The following is a 19255-nucleotide window of genomic DNA, read 5'->3' on the forward strand; positions in this document are numbered from 1 at the left end:
ACTATCACATATCTACAATACAACATCCATGTGCAAGTCTGTGTAGAGTGTATGTCTTATCATGTGTATGTGTGCCTGTGTGTGTGTGTGTCTCTTCACAGTCCCTGCTGCTCCATAAGGTGTATTTTATCTGTTTTAAATATGATTATATTGCTTGCATCAGTTATCTGATGTGGAATAGAGTTCCATTTAGCAATGACACTATGTAGCACTGTGTGCCTCCCATAGTCTGTTCTTGACTTGCCGATTGTGAAGAGACCTTTGGTGGCATGTCTTGTGGGGTACACATGGGTGTCTGAGCTGTGTGCTAGTAGTTTAAACAGACACCTCAGTGCATTCTTACAAAAGCAAGTAGCGATGAAGTCAATCTCTCTTCCACTTTGAGCCATGAGAGATTTATATACATTATTTATGTTAGCTCTCCATGTACATTTAAAACTTCTTAGGGATAGCCACCTTTTTCTTTACATTTACATTTACATTTAAGTCATTTAGCAGACGCTAAATAGGTATTCCTAAATAGGTATTCCTTAACCTGTTAGGGTATAGGGGGCAGTATTGAGAATTTTTTGAAAAAATATGTGCCCATTTTTAACTGCCTCCTACACCTACCCAGTAACTACAATATGCATATACTTATTATATATGGATAGAAAACACCCTAAAGTTTCAAAAACTGTTTGAATGGTGTCTGTGAGTATAACAGAACTCATTTGGCAGGCAAAACCCTGAGACAGATTCTGACAAGAAGTGGATACCTGATGTGTTGAATTGACTTTGAGCCTATGCCATTGAAAAACAAAGGGAAGGAGGAATATTCTGGCACTTCCTATTGCTTCCACAAGATGTCCCCAGCCTTTACAAAGTGTTTTGAGTGTTCTACAGTGAGATCTGACCGAATAAGAGCCATGGAACGTGATGGTCCATTATTCACCCTGGCGCGCGATTTGATGGTGGGTACTCTCATTCCGAAACGTATTAAAAGAAAACCCAATGGTCCGCCTTGAATTTTATTCATGTTCTGGTTAAAAAAGGCCCTAATGATTTATGCGATACAACGTTTGACATGTTTGAACGAACAGAAATATATTTTTTCCGTTCTTGAAGTGAAGTGAAGTCCGGCTGGCTTAGATCATGCGCTACATCACGGAGGTTTTTCGACATAAATGATGAGCTTTTTTGAACAAAACTACATTCGTTATGGACCTGGGACTCTTTGGAAGTGACATCTGATGAAGAGAATCAAAATATATTTACGTTCGTTCAAACATGTCAAACGTTGTATCGCATAAATCATTAGTGCATTTTTTAACCAGAACATGAATAAAATTCAAGGCGGACGATTGGGTTCTCTTTTAAAACGTATTGGAACGAGAGTACCCAACATCAACTCGCACGCCAGGTGTCTAATGGGCCATCACCGTTCCAAGGCTCTTGTTCGGTCAGATCTCACAGTATAACACTCAAAACACTTTGTAAAGGCTGGTGACATCTAGTGGAAGCAATAGGAAGTGCCAAAACATTCCTCAGCCCCTTTGTTTTTCAATGGCATAGGCTTAAAGTCAATTCAACACATCAGGTATCCACTTCCTGTCAGAATCTGTCTCAGGGTTTTGCCTGCCAAATGAGTTCTGTTATACTCACAGACACCATTCAAACAGTTTTAGAAACTTTAGGGTGTTTTCTATCCATATATAATAAGTATATGCATATTCTAGTTACTGGGTAGGATTAGTAACCAGATTAAATCGGGTACATTTTTTTATCCAGCCGTGAAAATACTGCCCCCTATACCATAACAGGTTAACCTCTATGGGACCGGCGGGTCGAATTCGTCCCACCTACGTAACAGCTAGTGTAATCCTGTGGCGCGATTTTTAAAACGTTTGAAATGCTATTACTTCAATTTCTCAAACATATGACTATTTTACAGCTATTTAAAGACAAGACTCTCGTTAATCTAACCACACTGTCCGATTTCAAAAAGGCTTTACAATGAAAGCAAAACATTAGATTATGTCAGCAGAGTACCCAGCGAGAAATAATCAGACACCCATTTTTCAAGCTAGCATATAATGTCACAAAAACCTAAACCACAGCTAAATGCAGCACTAACCTTTTATGATCTTCATCAGATGACACACCTAGGACATTATGTTATACAATACATGCATGTCTGTTCAATCAAGTTCATATTTATATCAAAAACCAGCTTTTTACATTAGCATGTGACGTTCAGAAAAAGCATACCCCCCGCAAACTTCCGGGGAATTTACAAACAATTTGCTAAATTACTCACGATAAACATTCACAAAAAGCATAACAATTATTTTAAGAATTATAGATACGTTACTCCTCTATGCACTCGATATGTCCGATTTTAAAATAGCTTTTCGGATGAAGCACATTTTGCAATATTCTAAGTACATAGCCCAGCCATCACGGGCTAGCTATTTAGACACCCGGCAAGTTTAGCCTTCATCAAAATCATATTTCCTATAAGAAAAATGGTCTTACCTTTCCTGTTCTTTGTCAGAATGCACTCCCAGGACTTCTACTTCAATAACAAATGTAGGTTTGGTCCCAAATAATCCATCGTTATATCCAAACAGCGGCGTTTTGTTCGTGCGTTCTAGACACTATCAGAATGCTAAATCACGGTCGTGCGCATGGCGCAGAACGTGACGAAAAATTTCTAAATATTCCATTACCGTACTTCGAAGCATGTCAACCGCTGTTTAAAATCAATTTTTATGCAATTTATCTCGTAGAAAAGCGATAATATTCCGACCGGGAATCTGCAATTAGCTAAACAGCCGAATGAAAATACTCCACAGGGGCGAATCGCGCAAGCACCTAATTCTATTGTCCACTGATGGGACACTTGGAAAAGGAGATAATGTGTTTCAGCCTGAGGCTGCCTCGTCATCGTTCAGGTTTTTCCCGGGTTCTGAGAGCCTATTGGAGCCCTAGGAATTGTCACGTTACAGCTAAGATCCTGACTCTTCAATAAACAGAAGCAAGAACAACAACACCTTGTCAGACAGGGTACTTCCTGCATGAAACCTTCTCAGGTTTTTGCCTGCCATAGGAGTTCTGTTATACTCACAGACACCATTCAAACAGTTTTAGAAGCTTTAGGGTGTTCTCTATCCAAACCTGAACAATAATATGCATATTCTAGCTTCTGAGTTGGTGTAGGAGGAAGTTAATTAAAAATGGGCACATATTTTTTCCAAAATTCTCAATGCTGCCCCCTTGCCCGTAGAGGTTAAGCTTGAAACGGCTGGTAACTGTGACAGCATGGAATTCAAAGGAGGCGATAGACAGATGGGTCAGGGGAGAAAGAGAGAATGTCCACTTGGGAGAGATGAGGATCCCAGTGCCACCACCCCGCTGACCAGAAGCTCTCGGGGTGTGCGAGAACACGTGGGCAGACGAGGAGAGAGCAGTAGGAGTAGCAGTGTTATCTGTGGTAATCCATGTTTCCGTCAGTGCCAAGAAGTCGAGGGACTGGAGGGAAGCATAGGCTGAGATGAACTCTGCCTTGTTGGCCGCAGATCGGCAGTTCCAGAGGCTGCCGGAGACTGGAACTCCACGTGGGTCGTGCGCGCTGGGACCACCATGTTAGAGTGGCAGCGGCCACACGGTGTGAAGCGTTTGTATGGCCTGTGCAGAGAGGAGAGAACAGGGATAGACAGACACATAGTTGACAGGCTACAGAAGAGGCTACGCTAATGCAAAGGAGATTGGAATGACAAGTGGACTACACGTCTCGAATGTTCAAAAAGTTAAGCTTACGTTGCAAAAATCTTATTGACTAAAATGATTAAAATGATACAGTACTGCTGGCTGGTGAAGTAGGCTAGCTAGCAGTGGCTGCGTTGTTGACTTTGTTTGAAAGTGTAGCTGGCTAGGTAACCTCGATAATTACTCTAAACTACACAATTATCTTAGATACAAAGACAGCAAAGACAACTATGTAGCTAGCTAACACTACACTAATCAAATCGTTCCGTTGTACTGTATTATTCGTTTCTACAGTGCTGCTAGTCGGTAGAAGTTGACTAGCTAGCTAGCAGTTGTTGACTAAGTAGGAGAACGGTGGCGCGGCGCGGCGGATGAAAATAGCTGGCTAGCTAACCTCGATAATTGCTCTAAACTACACAATTATCTTAGATACAAAGACAGCAAAGACAACTATGTAGCTAGCTAACACTACACTAATCAAATCGTTCCGTTGTAATGTATTAGTTTCTACAGTGCTGCTAGTCGGTAGAAGTTGACTAGCTAGCTAGCAGTTGTTGACTAGGCAGGAGAATGGTGGCGCGGCGCGGCGACGAAAATAGCTGGTTAGCTAACCTCGATAATTACTCTAAACTACACAATTATCTTAGATACAAAGACAGCAAAGACAACTATGTAGCTAGCTAACACTACACCAATCAAGTCGTTCCGTTGTAATGTAATAGTTTCTACAGTGCTGCTAGTCGGTAGAAGTTGGCTAGTTGGATAGCTAGCAGTGTTGACTACGTTAGAAGGACGAAAATAGCTGGCTAGCTAACCTCGATAGTTACTCTAATTACTCTAAACTACACAATTATCTTTTATACAAAGACGGCTATGTAGCTAGCTAAGAAAAATTGCTCAGATCAAACAAATCAAACCGTTGTAATGTAATGAAATGTAATATTACCTGTGGAGCGAAGCGAAGTGCGACTACTCGCTCCAAACACACACACACACACATTTTTGCCTAAAATGACATACCCAAATCTAACTGCCTGTAGCTCAGGCCCTGAAGCAAGGATATACATATTCTGGTACCATTTGAAAGGAAACACTTTGAAGTCTGTGGAAATGTGAATTGAAGGTAGGAGAACATAACAGAACAGATCTGGTAGAAGAAAATACAAAGAAAAAAAAAAACTTTTTTTTATACCACCTTCTTTGAGATGCAACAGAAAGGTGCGAAATCTAGCCATCACTCTGGTAATTCCAATGGTGTCCACAAGAGGGCAGCAGTGTATGAGCAAAGTTTCAGACTGATAACTTGAAGTATGAGCAAGCTACATGACGTTTAGTGTGAAGTCACCCAGGAACATTTGGGCAAATCGTGAAGGACACATTTACATTACATTTTTCTGCAAGAATATTGTCAAACCTGTATACTTGGACTTTGATTTACCTTTTCCAATATTAGTAGCCGTATTGTAACTTCAACATTTGCAAAACACACAGTTTTCATAAATTCATAACTCATAACAATTTTTGTCCAAAAGGAAAAGACTAGCTGTTGCACAAGGTTAGCAGCAAAATTGTGCGACAGATACGGGATTTCCACACACTCTTGTAAAGCCCAGCTCATTGGCTATCTAGCTAGGTTTGTTTGACCCCGATTGGTGCTTATTTGACAAAGTTAATCAAGTGAAGACCGCCCGTGTCAACATTGCGCCATGAAGGCATCACTCTCTGACCAAATTTGGTGTCCTATAGGATATACTACACTCCTAATGATATATGGAAGTCTGGTTACGTTCTAGGATCTCTGGGGAATAAATACGAACATAATTTGACTGGTTGAAACAACGTTTAGGGTTAGATTTTCACAGACTCCTTTCTTTGTATATTGAACGAGTGGAAATACGAAATCGATCGTGCATGCTATATGGACCTTTTCAGGATATGAAAAAGGATTTTATCTAATAAAACGAGACTTCATGTTATCTCTGGGACCCTTGGGATGATAAATCAGAGCAAGATTTCAGAATATAAGTACACATTTCACTTTCAGAGTTGAATTTATCAAACCTATCGCGATAAAACAAAATGTATTTTGTTGTTAGGAGCTCTCCTCAAACAATAGAATGGCATTTTTTAGCAGTAATAGCTACTGTAAATTGGGCAGTACAGTAATATTAACAGGAATTTAAGCTTCCAGACGATATAAGACACTTATACTGTATGTGTTATGGCTTTACAACCCCTGCTAATTGTTTAACTGGAGACCCATTTGCGACCAAGCTTTAACTTCCTGACTGATGTCTTGAGATGTTGCTTCAATATATCCATGTAATTTTCCTACCTCATGATGACATCTATTTTGTGAAGTGCACCAGTCCCTCCTGTAGCAAATCACCCCCACCACATGATGCTGCCACCCCCATGCTACACAGTTGGGATGGTGGTCTTCAGCTTGCGAGCCTCCCCCTTTTCCCTCCAAACATAACGATGGTCATTATGGCCAAACAGTTCTATTTTTGTTTCATCAAACCAGAGGATATTTCTATAAAAAGTATGATCTTTGTCCCCATTGGCAGTTGCAAACCGTAGTCTGGCTTTTTTATGGCGGTTTTGGAGCAGTGGCTTCTTCCTTGCTGAGCGGCCTTTCAGGTTATGTCGATATAGGACTCGTTTTACTGTGGATATAGATACTTTTGTACCGGTTTCCTCCAGCATCTTCACAAGGTCCTTTGCTGTTGTTCTGGGATTGATTTGCACTTTTCACACCAAAGTATGTTTATCTCTAGGAGACAGAACGCGTCTCCTTCCTGAGTGGTGTGACGGCTACATGGTCCCATGGTGTTTATACTTGCATACTATTGTTTGTACAGATGAACGTGGTACATTCAAGCGTTTGGAAATTGCTCCTAAGGATGAACCAGACTTGTGGAGGTCTACAATATTTTTCTGAGGTCTTGGCTGATTTCTGTTGATTTTCCCATGACGTCAAGCAAAGAGGCACTGAGTTTGAAGGTAGGCATTGAAATACATCCTCAGGTACACCTCCAATTGACTCAAATTATGTCAATTAGCCTTTCAGAAGCTTCTAAAGCCATGACATCATTTTCTGGAATTTTCCAAGCTGTTCAAAGGTACAGTCAACTTAGTGTACATAAACTTCTGACCCACTGAAATTGTGCTGCAGTGAATTTTAAGTGAAATAATCTGTCTGTAAACAATTGTTGGAAAAATTACTTGTGTCATGCACAAAGTGGATGTCCTAACAGACTTGCCAAAACTATAGTTTGTTAACAAGGAGTGGTTGAAAAACGAGTTTTAATGACTCCAACCTAAGTGTATGTAAACTTCTGACTTCAACTGTATGTTTTTCCATCAGAAGACTATGATTAGCAGGTAATTCTGCCCGAGCCAACTAGGTGAAAAATCTGCTGATGTGCCCTTGAGCAAGGCACTTAACCTGTTAGGGTATAGGGGGCAGTATTTTCACGGCTGGATAAAAAAATGTACCCGATTTAATCTGGTTACTAATCCTACCCAGTAACTACAATATGCATATACTTATTATATATGGATAGAAAACACCCTAAAGTTTCAAAAACTGTTTGAATGGTGTCTGTGAGTATAACAGAACTCATTTGGCAGGCAAAACCCTGAGACAGATTCTGACAGGAAGTGGATACCTGATGTGTTGAATTGACTTTAAGCCTATACCATTGAAAAACAAAGGGGGTGAGGAATGTTTTGGCACTTCCTATTGCTTCCACAAGATGTCCCCAGCCTTTACAAAGTGTTTTGAGTCTTCTACAGTGAGATCTGACTGAAGAAGAGCTTTGGAATGGCGATGGCCCATTAGACACCTGGCGTGCGAGTTGATGGTGGGTACTCTCATTCCAAAACGTTTTAAAAGAGAACCCAATGGTCCGCCTTGAATTTTATTCATGTTCTGGTTAAAAAAGGCCCTAATGATTTATGCGATACAACGTTTGACATGTTTGAACGAACGTAAATATATTTTTTCCGTTCGTGATGTGAAGTGAAGTCCGGCTGGCTTAGATCATGTGCTACAACACGGAGGTTTTTGGACATAAATGATGAACTTTTTTGAACAAAACTACATTCGTTATTGACCTGGGATTCTTTGGAAGTGACATCTGATGAAGAGAATCAAAGGTAACGGATTATTTACATAGTATTTTCGATTTTAGATCTCTCCAACATGGCGGTTAGTCTGTATCGCAATGCGTATTTTTCTGGGCGCAGTGCTCAGATTATTGCAAAGTGTGATTTCCCAGTAAGGTTAATTTTAAATCTGGCAAGTCCATTGCGTTCAAGAGATGATAAATCTATAATTCTTTGAATGACAATATAATATTTTACCAATGTTTTCTAATATTAATTAATTATTTTGTTGTCATGACTTGACTGCCGGTATTGGAGGGAAACGATTTCCTGAACATCAACGCCATAGTAAAACGCTGTTTTTAGATATAAATATGAACTTGATAGAACTAAAAATGCATGCATTGTCTAACATAATGTCCTAGGAGTGTCATCTGATGGAGATTGTAAAAGGTTAGTGCATAATTTTAGCTGATTTTATGGTTTTGGTGACGCCTGTCTTTGAATCGACAATACACTACACACAGCTATTGTCAATGTACTCTCCTAACATAACCTAACTTTATGCTTTCCCTGTAAAACCTTTTTGAAATCGGAAAACGTGGTTAGATTAAGGAGATGTTTATCTTTCAAAGGCTGTAAGTTAGTTGTATGTTTGAGAAATTAGAATTTTGACATTTATTTGGTTTCAAATTTGCCGCTCTTGAAATGCACCTGCTGTTGATAGGGTGCGCCACGGGTGGCACGCTAACGTCCCACATAGCCCCAAGAAGTTAACTCTTACCCAAGTCGCTCTGGATAAGAGTGTCTGTGTCTCAGTTGTCGTAGGTTGAAGTGGACCAAGACGCAGCGGGGAAATGTGCACTCATCTTCTTTTATTAAATGAACAAGAAGGTGAACCAAAACAACACGTACACAAAAAAAAACACAACGACTAATAACAGGCCAGTAAGGCACAAAGCTATACACAGCACAATCTCCCACAAAATACCAACACAAACACATACCTATTTATAGGACCCTCAATCTGAGGCAACAAGAAAATACCTGCCTTCAATTGAGAGTCCAACCCGCAATTACCTAAACAAAGAAATACAAATGACTAGACTAAACATAGAAATACATAAACATAGAACATTGCCCAAAAACCCGGAATAATAAATCAAACACCCCACTAAACACACAACCACCCCGAACTACATAAAACAAATACCCCCTGCCACGTCCTGACCAAACTACAAAAACAAATAACCCCTATTACTGGTCAGGACGTGACAGTCTGATAAAATGACTAAAATGTAAAATAAAAAAAAATGAGCCAGTTTCTAATCTTGGGTAACGGATATTCTTTTGCTTCCCTCCAGGCCTGAGGGCACACACTTTGACGTAGGCTTAGATTGAAGATATGGCAAATAGCAGTGGCAATATCGGCTGCTATTATCCTCAGTAATTTTCCATCCAAATTGTAGGAACCTGGGGCTTGATTGACAACAATAATTTTTTCACTTCTTCCTCAGTCACTTTACAGAATTCGAAATTACAATGCTTGTCTTTCATAATTTGATCAGTTTTACTTTGATATGTAATGTCAGCACTTGTTGCTGGCATGTCATGCTTTGTCACACCCTAATCTGTTTAATCTGTCTTTCTGCTTGTCTCCACCCCCCTCCAGGTGTCGCCCATCTTCCCCATTATCCCCAGTGTATTTATACCTGTATTCTCTGTTTGTCTGTTGCCAGTTCGTTTTGTTCGTCAAGCCTACCAGCATTTTTCTCCTTGCTCCTGTCTCTTTCTAGTTCATGTTTTCTAGTTGTCCTGGTTTTCACCATTCTGCCTGCCCTGAGCCTTCCTGCCGTTCTGTACATTTTGCACTCTAATCTAGATTACTGACCTCTGCCTGCCATTGACCTGTTGTATTGCCTGCCCCCTGTTCTAGTATTAAACTTTTGTTACTTCAACACTGTCTGCGTCTGGGTCTTCCCTAAAACGTGGTAGTACGAACTGGCCATGACTGACACAGCAGACTCGTACCAGCGCCGCAACGCCATCTTCTCCCAAGAAGCCACCATTGGAAGGCGCCAGGAGTTACTTCGTGATCTTATGGAAGGGTTCCAGACCTTGGCCGAATGCCATGACCGAGCATTGAACACATTGCTGGAGCAATTCCACGGGTTGTCTGTTAGGCAGCCTACCACGACAGTAACCTCCCAGCCCCTCAGTAACCGGCTGTTAGCAGCGCTGCCTCCCCGGCCACCCCGGTTTCCCGGGAACCCCTCTTACCGTTTTCGTCTTTGTCTAACTCGATGACATCCTTGTCTTCTCCCATTCCGCCCAAGAACACATGCACCACATCCGACAGGTTCTCCAACGCCTGCTGGAAAATGCACTTTTTGTAAAAGCAGAGAAGTGCGAATTCCATCGCCTCACCATCCCCTTCCTGGGTTACATCATCGCTGCAGGGAGTGTACAGATGGATCCTGGGAAGGTGAGAGCGGTGGTGGATGGCCCCAGTCTACGTCCAGGGTGCAACTGCAATGTTTCCTGGGATTCATAAACTTTTCTTGCCGCTTTATCCGGGGTTAAAACACCCTAGCTTCGCCCCTGTCTGCACTCACCTCTCCAAAGGTTCTGTTCACGTGGTCCCTAGCTGCCGACTGGGTGTTCTGGGATCTCAAACACCATTTCACCATAGCCCCCATCTTGGAAAATCCTGACCCGTCCCGCCAGTTTGTGCTTGAGGCCAATGCTTCGGATGTCAGAGTGGGGGCTGTCCTGTCACAGCGTTCTGCCCTGGACCTCAAGTTCTCCCATCGCCTCAAAGCCACGGAGAGGAACTACAATGTGGGGAATCATGAGCTTCTCGCGGTGAATATGGCATTGGAGGAGTGGAGGCACTGGCTGGAGGGGGTGGAACATCCGTTCATTGTTTGGACCGACCACAAGAACCTGGAATATCTCCGCACCGCAAAGCGCCTCAACTCCAGGCAAGCCAGATGGGCCCTGCTTTTCACCCGGTTCAACTTCTCCCTCTCATACCGCCTGGGATCCAAGAACATCAAGCCGGATGCACAGTCATGCCGCTATAGCCCCACGGCTACAACCCCGGAACCTGAGACCATTGTTCCCACCTCGTGCCTAGCGACGGCACTCAGCTGGGAATAGGTAAGCAGGTTCGTGAGGCGCAGCCTTCCCAGCCGAACCCCGGGGGGGGGGGGGGGGGGGGCAGATGACCGGATGTTTATTCCTGACGCAGTCCGCTCTTCAGTCCTGGAGTGGGCCCACTCCTGCCTTTGTGCAACAACACTTTTTTTGTCCTACTATGCTTCCTGACGTCGCCGCGTTTGTCGCGTGCACGATCTGTGCACAGAACAAGATGCCTTGGCAAGCTCCGGTTGGTCTCCTTCAACCACTGCCTGTCCCTCACCGTCCCTGGTCTCACATATCCCTGGACTTTGTCATGGGTCTTCCCCCATCTGATGGCAACACCGCCATTCTGACAAAGCCGCCCACTTCATTCCTATGCCAAAGCTACCCTCTGCCAAAGAGACAGCCCAGCTCATGGTGCAGCACGTCTTCCAAATCCATGGACTCCCAGTTGATATGGTCTCCGACCGGGGTCCTCAGTTCTCATCCCGGTTCTGGAAGGCATTCTGCACACTCATTTGGTCGTCGGCCAGCCTGACCTCCGGGTTCCACCCCCAGTCCAACGGCCAGCCTGAGCGAGCCAACCTAGACCTGGAGACGACTCTTCCCTGCCAAACCCATCACCTGGAGCCAGCAACTAGTGTGGGTCGAATATGCCCGCAACACCCTTCCTTGCACTGCCACAGGTCTCTCGCCCTTTGAGTGTTCCATGGGTTATCAGCCCCCTGCTCTTCCCTGAGCAAGAGAAAGAGGTCAGCATACCATCAGCCCAGATGTTTGTCCGCCACTGTCGTCGTACCTGGAAGAAAGTTTGCTAATCTTGCCAGTGAAAAAATCATTAAAGTAATTAATTGGCAGTATCAGTGGGTTTTGTGATGAATGGGCCATCTGATTCAATGAATGTTGGAGCTGAGTACCTTAATTTGTCACGTCCATGTTTAGACGCTTTTCTTGTTTTGTATTGTTCAACATTCTTTGTCATTAAACTCACTAACTGCACTTGCTTCCTGACTCCCTGCGTCTACGTTGCATAATTGCCACAAATGTCATTTAAGGTGTTTTTTACAATCATTCTATATATCATTTTTCTTTGTTTCATAGTATAGTTTCTTCTTTTTATTCAGTTTAGTCACATGATTTCTCAATTTGCAGTGCGTTTTCCAATCGGTTGTGCAGCCAGACTTATTTGCGACTCCTATTGCCTCATCCCTCTCAACAATATCATTTTTCAATTCCTCATCAATCCACAGGGATTTAACAGTTTTTAAAGTCATTTTATTAATGGGTGCATGCTTATTAGCAACTGGAATAAGCAATTTCATGAATGAGTCAAGTGCAGCATCTGGTTGCTCCTCATTACACACCACAGACCAACACATATTCTTTACATCAACAACATAGGAATCACTACAAAACGTATTGTATGACCTCATACAGAGTGGTGACCCGTCATTCATCTGTTTTGAGCTCCACCCACATCCGTCCCATGCATCGAATTGGGTACATCAAAGTAATCTTAAATAGGGGCATAATTCATGTTCACATTCACAACATAACATACATAGGCATTTCATCATTAAGTCCTTTAGGAAATAATGTCTGGAGGGTGAAAATCCAAAAACATTCTCTTTTGCTCAGAGTATTATTTATATCACTCCCCTGTCTGATATCTTAACTTTCTCTATGCCACAAAATCTAAAGGTAGAAATGTCATGTTTTAGGTCATTAAAATGTACTGCGACTGGATAATCCCTGTCGTTTCTCCTGATTTAACTTTTACGTTCACTAATTCTTTGTTTAAGAGAACGAGAGGTGTTACCTACATAACACAGTCCACATGGACATTGTAGATAACATGGGTGGTGGAGCACGTAATAATGTAATTTATTTGGAACCGTATTTCTATATGTGGGTGGCAGAAATATTTACACTTCATCATAAACAGTACAACAAGGCTCCACAAAAGAAGAGAAACGACGTAGGAGAGGCAAGCGGTCAAAGAAGGGATCAGGAACACAGGCTGTGGGGAGTCTTATCTAAGACTCAGTCTTATCTCTTTTGTTCCTACATGCACAGACAAACCATTTGATACGAAAGTAGATCTGTTTAAATTATTTCACAAGATTACATTTATGCATGTGTTTTCTCAAAACACTGTTTCTGGCTTAGAAACCCAACAAAGAACTGGTACCCATTTTAAGCCTAAAAGCAAATTCTGTCCTATAGTTAATAACAACTCCTCGATTAATACCTATTGTAGGTTTGTCGAACAAGAAGCCATGTCAGTGTATACGAGAAAAACACACCACATTCAGAAGAACATCACTAGGACAGAAGAACAGGCACTTACTGTACTAATGAAAGATTCATCTTTGGTTATCAAACCTGCAGATAAGGGGGGTGCTGTGGTCGTTTTAGACTATGAAAAATACAAAGAAGAGATTCAGAGCAACTCAGTAATGAACGTTTCTATAGACAACAGAGTGTTGATCCCACACAGGTGTTCCAAAGGGATATATGCTCTAATCTGGAGCAAGACCTATTAATAGGGCAGGAGTGGGAGTTTTAATGTAGTCCTTCTCTTTAGTTCCTAATTATTTGTTTTCATTGTTAACAAACCGTTCTTCAAAAAGGCACATAAAGGTTAGCATAGCTCGGAGCAAATGTGGAGCCCATCGCTGTTCCATTCATTTGGAGGTAGTATTCATCATCAAATTTAAATAGTTAAACGTCAAAACATATTCAGCCAGCTCTAGAATAAAGTATGTTGGTGGGTATTTGTTAGTATCTCTTTCTCTCAAATAATGAGCTAGGGCTGCCAGCCCACGTATGGGGAATGCTGTTATATAGACTCTCAACATCTAATGTGACCAAAATACAGTCTTCTATTAAGCCCATTATTGGTGAGGTCTGGTTTATGAAGTCTATAGAGTCTACGAAGTTTGAAAATGGCTTTGAGCTTATTCCTGCAACCATGGGTCTGCTGGGATAATTGCCTTGTTTTGTTTTAGGTTTGTGTAATTTCGGCAAAATGTACAGGCATGGACGTATGGCACATTTGCAGCAGAGGTATTCATATTCAGGTTTTGAGATAGGGTTGATTAAAGGAAATATCAGTCCTTAGATCAACATTGGACTCTCTCCTAACACAGGATGCTGAAAAGAAAATGAGATTTGTCAGGCAAAAGCTATATGAACATGGCTTTAAGCCAGGAAAGTACTTGGCGAACCTAGCTATAAAGAGAGCTGACTCACAGACAATTGCTACTATTTCTGATTCTGATGGCAATCATATATTTGAAAATAAATTGATAAATTACATTTTATGCAAATCTCTATGCCTCAGAACTGACAAATGACGCACCCAAATTAATGGAGCACTTATTATCTAAGATTGAGCTCCCTACTATCTCCGAAGAACAGAGGTCTCTCCTTAATGCCCCTATTACCGAGGAAGAGATAATGTTCGCAATTAAGAATCTGCAAAATGGTAGGGCCCCAGGACCAGTCAGGTTTTGTAGTGAGTTCTATAAGGAGTTCCATGGCCTGATCCTTGAGCCATTGCGTGATATGTTTAACCACTCATTTTCAAGTGATCAGCTCCCTCAAACACTGAGAGAAGCCAACATATGACTTATTCTCAAAAAGGGAAAATGCCCAGAGTCTTGTTCCTCATACAGACCCATTTCTCTTCTGAATGTGGATAGAAAATTGCTTTCTAAAATTCTAGCCACAAGATTAGAGGACTCACTGCCACTAATTCTGAAAGGAGACCAAACTGGCTTCCTTAAGGGCCGTAAGTCATGTAACAATGTCAGGCGGCTTCTTAATTTAATTCAAGGCTACCAACGAAGTGCTATGGATGGTCTTGTTCTCTCCCTAGATGCTGAGAAAGCATTTGATCGTGTGGAGTGGTCTTACCTATTCTTTGCTCTAACTAGATTTGGTCTAGGGGACAACTTTATAAAATGGGTGAAAGTTTTATATGATGATCCTCGGGCTGCTGTCCTTACTAACGGGCTAAGGACAATAGCTTCTCTATACATAGAAGTACCAGACAGGGCTGTCTTTTGTCCCCTCTCCTATTTGCACTCACCATGGAACCACTGGCCGAGGCCATCAGGGTAACGTCTTCTATACAGGGGCTGCTCATTGGTGATGTTCACCATAAAATAAGCTTGTATGCTGATGATGTCCTGATATTCATCTCTAGTCCCGAGACTTCAATTACATCTCTTGTTAATATTATTGAATTATTCAGCGAATTCTCTGGCTACAAGAATAACTTAACTAATTCAGAGGCTATGCCACTTGGTAACCTTCACTCTGTACCTAATACTTCTCCCCCTTCCCTTTTAAATGGTCTCCCTCAGGTTTTACGTATCTGGGTATATTTGTAACTCCTAAATTCCAGCAAATGTACAAAGCCAATTTTGTTCCCTTGTTTGATACAATAAGACAGGATCTGGAGCGCTGGAACTCTCTTCCAATTTCATGGTTGGGTAGAATGTCCCTCTTGAAAATGAACATTTTACCTAGACTACTTTACCCAATCCAAATGATCCCAGTATTACTCTCCAATAAGGTAATACAGAATGTAAATGGATGGCTAAGCTCCTTTATATGGAGTAAACGCAAGCCAAGACTTAAGATGGCAATATTGCAGCTGCCAAGTTCTATGGGCAGCTTGGACCTGCCCAATATCAGGTTCTATCAATGGTGTGCCCACCTATGTTATATTTCTGGTTGGATCACAAATGATGACTCCTCTATTTGGTTAGACATTGAGACATTGTAAGGGGTATTTCTTTCAAAATACCCCTTACAGGATCTTTTTTTTTTCAGAAGTTTCAAGTCTGTAACAGATCACTGCAATAATCCCATTACACTTAACACACTCAAAGTATGGAGGTCAGTTCAACATTTTTTGGGAAGGTCCAAACTAACCTCTGCTCTTACCCCAATTCTTAACAACCCAGATTTTGGTCCAGGATTGCTGGATGCTGGCTTGAACTTTTGGCTTAATAAGGGCACACGTAGACTAAATTATTTATTTGCTGATAAGATTTTATTGTCATTTGAGCAGATGGTTGAGAAATGCCGACTCCCAAAGCAGGACTTTTTCCGCTTCCTACAAGAAAGACATTATATTTTGAAGAGCACCACCTTAATTGGTAACCCTGATGTGTCTGTCATTGAAAGAATGCTTTTTTTCCCCACAAGGTAAATGTCTGTATGGCAGTTTTATGATGCTTTAACCTCTTATGGCTAGGGGGCAGTATTTTCACGGCTGGATAAAAAACGTACCCGATTTAATCTGATTATTAGTCCTGCCCAGAAACTAGAATATGCCCTCTCTGACCATTTATTTTCTTTCTTTGACATCTCTTCCAAAAACTAAGGATCTCTGCTGTTACGTGACAATACCCACATCTCCAATGGCCTCTCAGAGCCCGGGAAAAACAGGAATGACGTAATTCAAAGCCCTGGCTGAAACAAAGGAGAGCAAAAGCTAAGTGGTCTCTCAGTGGGGAAATGCCTACGCTCGCGACATGCCCCGCCCCCGGCTTTCGGTTTTTTCCTCAGTTTACAGACAAGCAGATTCCCGGTCGGAATATTATCGCTTTTCTACGAGATAAATTGCATAAAAATTGGTTTTAAACAGCGGTTGACATGCTTCGAAGTACGGTAATGGAATATTTAGACATTTTTTGTCACATTCTGCGTCATGCTCGTGACCGAGATTTAGCGTTGGGATAGTGTCTAGAACGCACGAACAAAACGCCGCTGTTTGGATATAACGATGGATTATTTGGGACCAAACCTACATTTGTTATTGAAGTAGAAGTCCTGGGACTGCATTCTGACGAAGAACAAGCAAGGTAAGAACATTTTTCTTATAGGAAATGTGATTTTGGTGAAGGCTAAACTGTGTGGGTGTCTAAATAGCTAGCCCTGTGATGCCGGGCTATGTACTTAGATTATTGCAAAATGTGCTTCATCCGAAAAGCTATTTTAAAATCGGACATATCGAGTGCATAGAGGAGTTCTGTATCTATAATTCTTAAAATAATTGTTATGCTTTTTGTGAACGTTTATCGTGAGTAATTTAGTAAAATCACCGGAAGTGTTCGGTGGGAATGCTAGTTCTGAACGTCACATGCTAATGTAAAAAGCTGGTTTTTGATATAAATATGAACTTGATTGAACAGACATGCATGTATTGTATAACATAATGTCCTAGGTGTGTCATCTGATGAAGATCATAAAAGGTTAGTGCTGCATTTAGCTGTGGTTTGGGTTTATGTGACATTATATGCTAGCTTGAAAAATGGGTTTCTGATTATTTCTGGCTGGGTACTCTGCTGACATAATCTAATGTTTTGCTTTCGCTGTAAAGCCTTTTTGAAATCGGACAGTGTGGTTAGATAAAGGAGAGTCTTGTCTTTAACCTCTCTGGCGCATGTGGGACGAACTCGTCCCACCTACGTAACAGCCACTGAAATCCAGTGGCGTGATTTTTGAATCGTTAGAAATACTATTACTTCAATTTCTCAAACATATGACTATTTTACAGCTATTTAAAGACAAGAATCTCGTTAATCTAACCCCACTGTCCGATTTCAAAAAGGCTTTACAACGAAAGCCAAACATTAGATTATGTCAGCAGAGTGCCCAGCCAGAAATAATCAGACACCCATTTTTCAAGCTAGCATATCATGTCACATAAACCCAAACCACAGCTAAATGCAGCACTAACCTTTTATGATCTTCATCAGATGACACACCTAGGACATTGTGTTATACAATACATGCATGTCTGTTCAATCAAGTTCATATTTATATCAAAAAACAGCTTTTTACATTAGCATGTGACGTTCAGAAAAAGCATAACCCCCGCAAACTTCCGGGGAATTTACTAACAGTTTGCTAAATTACTCACGATAAACGTTCACAAAAAGCATAACAATTATTTTAAGAATTATAGATACATTACTCCTCTATGCACTCGATATGTCCGATTTTAAAATAGCTTTTCGGATGAAGCACATTTTGCAATAATCTAAGTACATAGCCCGGCATCACAGGGCTAGCTATTTAGATACCCACCCAGGTCAGGCTCCACCAAAATCACATTTCCTATAAGAAAAATGTTCTTACCTTGCTTGTTCTTCGTCAGAATACACTGCCAGGACTTCTACTTCAATAACAAATGTTGGTTTGGTCCCAAATAATCCATCGTTATATCCAAACAGCGACGTTTTGTTCGTGAGTTCTAGACACTATCAGAATGCTTCATCACGGTGTCGCGCATGGCGCATTGGCGTGACAAAAATGTCTAAATATTCCATTACCGTACTTCGAAGCATGTCAACCGCTGTTTAAAACCAATTTGTATGCCATTTATCTCGTAGATAAGTGATAATATTCCGACCGGGAATATGCATTGAGCCTAAACAGCCGAATTAAATTTCTCCTCAGGAGCGAATCGTGCACGCGCCTCATTCAAAGGTCCTCTGAGCCGCCACTTGCCAAAGCCGATAATGTGTTTCAGCCTGAGGCTGCCTCGTCAACCTTCAGTTATTTCCCGGGCTCTGAGAGCCTATTGGAGCCCTGGGAATTGTCACGTTACAGCTAAGATCCTTACTTTTCAATAAACAGATGCAAGACGCACGACTCCTTGTCAGACAGGGTACTTCCTGCTTGAAACCTTGTCAGGTTTTTGCCTGCCATAGGAGTTCTGTTATACTCACAGACACCATTCAAACAGTTTTAGAAAATTCAGAGTGTTTTCTATCCAAACCTGAACAATAATATGCATATTCTAGCTTCTGAGTTGGTGTAGGAGGCAGTTAATTAAAAATGGGCACATATTTTTTCCAAAATTCTCAATACTGCCCCCTATCCCAAACAGGTTAAATAGCTGTAAAATAGTCATATGTTTGAAAAGTGGAAGTTTTCGGCTTTAGAGGAGTTTGTATTTCGCGCCCCGCCCATCATTGGATATTGGAGCAGACGTTCCGCTAGCGGAACATGAAGATGTAAGAGGTTTTAAGGTCCTTTTCTGCTGTCGATACACAGAGGGTGAAACAAGTGTGGGAGAAAGAATTGTCTGTTACTATTGACGAAGAGATGTGGGAGGACATTTGGAGATATGCAAAAACAATATCTCTATGTAATCGTACTAGAGCAATCCAATTCAGAATAATACACAGATTTCATATATCCTCAAATCGCAGACATGCTT

This window comes from Salmo trutta, chromosome 20, assembly GCF_901001165.1.
Source record: "Salmo trutta chromosome 20, fSalTru1.1, whole genome shotgun sequence".
NCBI lineage: Eukaryota > Metazoa > Chordata > Actinopteri > Salmoniformes > Salmonidae > Salmo > Salmo trutta.